Source organism: Choloepus didactylus, chromosome 2, assembly GCF_015220235.1.
Source record: "Choloepus didactylus isolate mChoDid1 chromosome 2, mChoDid1.pri, whole genome shotgun sequence".
NCBI lineage: Eukaryota > Metazoa > Chordata > Mammalia > Pilosa > Megalonychidae > Choloepus > Choloepus didactylus.
Window position 1 is genome coordinate 148,226,926 of NC_051308.1, and position 6,304 is coordinate 148,233,229.

The window sequence follows — 6,304 nt, forward strand, 5'->3', positions numbered from 1 at the left end:
TTTTATTATTATTTTTTTTATTTGGAGTAATGAAATGTTCAAAAATTGTGGTGATGAATGCACAACCATATGATGAGACTGTGAGCAACTGAATGTATGCTTTGGATGACTGCAGGTGATGTGACTATAACTCAATAAAATTGCAGGATAAAAAATTCCCCCATGAGCCATTATCTTTGGGCTTATATCAAGACCAAATCCTGATCCCACAGCCCAGAATTCAGGTCTTTTCATGCCACACCACCCTCTACCCTCTAGCTCCTGTTACTTTTGATTAAACAACTGAGAACTCCAAATTTTAAAAATAAAAATCCTCATGCAAAGACTGGCCTGTTCCTGACACAAAAGCCCAAGGAATCCCCCTGCTCAGGTCTACCGCTTCTTTCTGCCCCGGAAACCCAGTTCTGAGACCAGGCAGCCAAAACTCCAGTTACTGACTTTGAGCCTGCAGTGCCTGTGCTTTATTTTTGCTTACTCATAGTGCAACTTGCTGAATAGTTAACTTTTAATCTCATGAAAAATTCCTGCAGCCTGCTTTGGGGGATTAGAGGGTGGTAGAGAGGTAGGGGGGAGGAGTTAGGTCCCAGGAATCTGGGAGCACCCTTGGGATGCATTTTCATAGATGGCACCTGGAACGGAGAGACAGCTCCCCAGATGCCCCTGCCAGTGCCAGGCCAATAAGCCTTTTTGTTCTGTTTGGGTTGGTTTCAGTGTCTTACATTTAAAAAAAAACCAAAGGATCAAGATGAGCCAGCATTAGGATGAATAAAGACTAAGGCCCTAAAGGTAAGTGAGGATCTGCAGCCAAGCCCTCCCTGACTTGGTTAATAAATGTGCCGGTTTGTATATTTATGTCCCCCAGAAAAAGCCATATTCTTTAATGCATTCTTGTGGGGGCAGATGTATTAGTATGGATTGGATTGGAACCTATTAGTTCAGTGTCATTGTGACCCTGAACTGTAGGTGGTAACTGACTGGATAATTTCCATGGAGGTGTGGCTCCGCCCATTCAGCATGGGCCTTGATTAGTTTACTAGAGCATTATATAAGCTCAGACAGAAGGAGCTCATAGCAAGATGGAGCTGAAACAGACATTCTGAAGACGGCCATTGGAAGCTGATGCAGACATTTTGGGGAACGCCATTTTGAAACGCAACCTGAGAGCAAGCAGACGCCAGCCACGTGCCTTTCCAGCTAACAGAGGTTTTCCAGATGCCAATGGCCTTTCTCCAGTGAAGGTACCCTTTGTTGATGGACACTTTATGGCCTTAAGACTGTAACTGTGTAACCAAATAAACACCCTTTATAAAAGCCAGTCCATCTCTGGTATTTGGCATTCTGGCAGCATTAGCAAACTAGAAAAATAAGTAAGCCAGGGATTAAGCTGTTCTAGCACATTCTATTCTGTAGTGCAGAACGGATCCTCCCCATTACCAAGAGGCATAAACAATAGATTAGTAACTTCAGTACCTGCCAACTTCCCTGTGTTGTGCCTGCTGTCTGTGATGGGTGACAAGGCCACTTCCAAACCAAAGTCTCTGCCGAGACACTGCCAGAACCAGAGAAGACCCAGAGGCAAAGGAAAGGGAGGCTTCCAGGGCTCTGTTCTATAGGATCAGCCCGTGAGGGCTTGGCATGTGCCTGGCACTGCACCAACCACTTGGCATATATTCCTAAATTAATCCTCATAAAAACACCACCCTGGGAGAACTATTGTTGGTGTCCTCCTCTACATATGGGAAACTGGAGGCAAAGAGAGGTTAAATAACATGCCCAAGAAATTGCCAGAAACAGAACTTCAACCCCACAATCTATCAGAGGGCATCATATAATATTGTCTTTAACATTTCACTACAAATTGCAAATGTGGTCGCATTTCCAAACATCGAGACATTAGTGAGAGAACTGGAGTTACTTGGAGAGGCTCAATGGAAGATGGGGAAGGATTGGGAAGGGCCCAGGGGAAACAGGAGGAGGCAAGGAACTCATGTGCATGGAATGAGTTGGGCATGCTCAGGAAATGGGCAAGACCAAACACAGACTTTGTTGCAGCAAAATTTTCTGGCAACCCTGCTGTAATGTATCTAACCCATAAATTACAGCCTACCTGGACATGTATGAATGCGTGCTGTTAAAAACACCTGTTCATTTTAGCAGCTCTTATAAACACCTCATCTCCGAACACTCAGGATGAAAGGGCTCCAGGATGGCAGGGATGTGTCCTCCCACACAGCTCCCCTCAGCTGACATTCTGTTCCCTCCACGTAAGCGAAGCGTGGCAAACTGGGGTGTCTTGTGATAGCTTCCTCTACACAAGCTCTTTAGACTGAAAATTCTTCTGAAAAGAAAATTGCTTTATCTTTGGACTTTGAGAATTCCACTGTTCAGAGAGTACTGTTAAGTTTAATTTCTTCACTCTTTGGCGTTGAGGAAAATTCTTGTTTTTGTTTTTTAATAGGCATCCTCTACATAATATTTCTCTTCACAATGAGGTCATCTAGATGACTCGTTTGAGCTTCAGAACAAAATGAATTCCAGGTTGCCCTGACACAGAGAGGGCAGTTACTGCCTTGTGGGAGATGTTGGGCCACACAGCAGTCAGCCCCAGCTCCCGGTCACAAGAGTCTCTCTCTGCTCCCCAGGCCCTCAGCCCTGGGTCTGCCCCTGCCTCTGACTTCCTATTATAGCTCTCTGTGATCCTGCCACCATGAGGGAAGTTCCTGGGGGTGAGGGTCATGGCTCACCCACTCCTCCCTAAGTGTGCATTTAGTGCCTTCTAAATGCCAAGCAAATCACTAGACTCTCCTGGTGTTGGAACAGGGTCATGCTTACAAGTGCAGACTCTGGAGCTAGACCACCTGAGTTAGAATTCCACCTCTGCCACTTGCTATCTGTGTGACTTTGAGCAAGTCCCTTCCCCTGTGTGTGCCTTAGTTTCCCCATCTGTATAATGGGGATGATAATGGTATCCATCTATCTCAGAGCATTAAGTGAGTTCGTATATGTAAAGCATGTCTGTGGTTACCATTAAGCCTTATATATAAGTTAGTATTACAGGCTGTAGCAATAATGAAACCAACTGATACAATAAAGTACAAGTGCTCTCTACAGCAAAAAGAAGTACAAGATGTTTTAGAACACAAGAAGGATAACCCAGACTTAGGAGGGTTCCCCAAAGGACTTGACACACTAAACATAGATTAAAGAATCAGCTAACCATAGGAAGGGGAGGTGGGGACAAGGAAAAGAGGGTTCCAGTTTGAGGGAACAGCATGTACAACATGGAGGCAAAAGTACATGCTTTCTTTGGCTAGTTTGCTTCATTTAAAAAAAAAAACAAACAGTAAATCAGTCACTAAGTAGTAGTTAGTACAGAATTTATAATGTACTGTTTAGCCATTGAACTGTTAATGTACAAACTGCAAAGAATTCATATTAAGATCACAGAGAGTGAGTCTGAAGTGAATACATCTTTGAAACTTATACCAACAAGATCAAAATGGTTCACAAGTTATCTTTTTATTTTCAGTAGGAAACAAACATTTATGACCCTCAGAATTTTAAGTTAATTTAATTGTTCCATAAACTCCCAAAAAGAAGACATAGTGTAGCCTTTGTTTTTTACTCCTCACCATCACCTCCAGCACAGAACCTAGTGGGTACCCAACAGAGGCTTATTAAATGGTGAATGTTTAAAATGAATCCTGTGAATGCCCAATTCCTCTCTTCCCACTCAACTCACAAAAGGCAAGTTTGAGCCTGCCTCCAATTTCTTAGAGCACCAAGATAATCTCTAAAATGACATCACTGCAGAGATGCGTTTTTAATCAGCTAGCAAATCTCAACATGAACTGAGAACAAAGGTTGGAAGAACAGAAATATGCAAACAAGCCAGTATGTTACACATGAAGTCAGTTTGGAGAACGAGCTAGACAAACGGTTAGATTTTGATTTAAAAAAAACCAAAGGGGGTAATCTTCCCAGCAGGTAATCATCTTTTACAGAAGACCAGCAAAGCCTTTTGCTTATTATTAAAATGAGGAACTCTGGTCCCTGATAGAATAGAAGAAGGAATAGGATTTTATCATTCATCCAGGAATTTTTAAACAGGTTTTGGCTGAAGAACTCTTTGTTCAAAATGAATTATTGCCAAGATGTGTAAACAAAGGAAATACACCAAGACAGGGCTGCTGTGGTTGAAGGCAGGGGCCAGGACTCGGTCCAGCTGCTCACCCTCTCTGCTGGATTGTATAGTGTCCCCCCAAAATTCACGTCCACGTGGAACCTCAGAAATAGGGCCTCTGCAGATGTGAATAGTTAAGATGAGGCCATACTGGATTACAGTGGGGTCTAATCCAATCACTGGTGTCCTTACAAAAAAAAGAAAACCAAGGCACAGACAGACACACAGGGAGCAGGCTGTGTGAAGACAGAAGCAGAGATGAGAATTATGCAGCCACAGCCAAGGAATATCGGTGAATGCCAACCACCACCAGAAGCAAGGAGAGAGACGTGGAACAGATTCTCCCTCAGAGCCTCCAGAAGGAGCCAGCCTTGCCGACATCTTGATTTCGGACCTCTTGTTTCCAGAACTGTGAGAGAATAGATTTCTGTTGTTTGAAGCCACGCAGTTTGTGGTACTTTTTTTTATAGCTGTCCATGGAAACTACATACCTCCCTAACCCCTGAACATGTCAAAACCACTAAAAACCTCCCCTTCCCCCATTTCATAGGTGGGAAACCTGAGGCAGAGAAAAAAAAAAACACATGACTTGTCCAAGGTCAAACAGCTAGTTGGTAACAGATCCAGGATGCGTTCCTTGGCCTAATGACTCCAAAATTCAGTGCCCTACCACCATGCCATGCAGATGGTATGAAAAATACTCTTGATGATATGGACATGGTAGCTGATGGAAAGTGGCTAGTGTGCAAGAGGAGGAGGATTGCCTTGTCAAATATGCAGCAGAAGAGGGCAGAGCAAAATCACACAGTGGCTACTAGCTGTTTGGGAGCTCCAAGATGCCAACTTAAATGAGAAGACAGTATATCCCATCTCTCTGCTGAATCACCAGCCTGCAATTATTCATTTGCATGTTCAAGTCAACAGATATTTACTGAGCAACTGCTATTAGGCAATGTGCTGGGTATAGTGATACAAAAACGAAGGAGAATCTCCAGCCCTCCATGGGACACAACATGGGACTGAACCTCTGTCTCCACTTTACTAAAGAAAAAGGTGCAACCTGTTTCCCCTGCTGGGTGTCAAGCTTATTTTAGCTCTCTGCTCCAAGGGCTTTTAAGAAGTAGAATTTTCTGAAATGGTGTGTTGGATGCTTTCTTTTTTCCTAAGCTATCTAGTAAAATATAAACCCTATCAGCTTTTACCATAAGTTAGTGCTAAATGCAACCACACCCCAGAGAAACTGGCTTCCCCTGTTACATCTGAGGTAGGAAGCAAATTTATTTTAAGCACTAATAAAAATACACAGCACTGACAACTGTAGAGCATCTATCCAATTTAGCTTCATCCCATAGTTTTATTGAATAAAATTATCACCATTTTGCAAGCAAGAAAAGTAAGATCTGAAGAAGATAAATGTACAGGGCCTAAGCCAGGGAATCCTATGATTATTCAGAATTGAATTAGGTACATAATTAATTATTCAATCAGTATGTCTTCACCAAGTAACCTATGACATTTGAGACACAGCACTCAGAACCATGTGAGACATTTAAAAAGAAGATGAAGACTAAGTCTAAGAAATAGCACATCGGTTCCAGGATCTGATAATTAATTAGCTAAGTAAGCAAAATATACAAATAACGAGAGTTTAAGGAAAAAATGTGACAAATATCATTAGAAACTAAATGTCACAAAGGCTCGGAGGTAGAAAATATAAAGTTTAACCAGAGAAATGAGGAAATGCTTCATGGAGAAGAACTTAATGTAAGAGGACGGAGCTGGGTTTCAACAAACAAATATAGAAGAGAGCAGCCTAGCAAGGAGGGAGAGAATGGACTGAAACACCAGCACCATCAGTGTTTAAAGACACAGAGAAGAGGATAATTTGGTTGGAGCAGGGGGTTCATAGGTGGGAATGATTTGACAAAGGAGCGGAGGGGGTCTGAGGGCCCTAACCCCTGTTGAACATTATCACGGAGGTCATGGGCAATCCCTGGAGGCATCAGAGAGATGAGTGGGGGCAGATAACAGGACAACATGGTTAACCAGTAATAACCCAGGGGGGAATAGAATGAGTGTATGTGAAAGGCAGCACTGGCTGGAGGCAAATGTTGGCCTCAA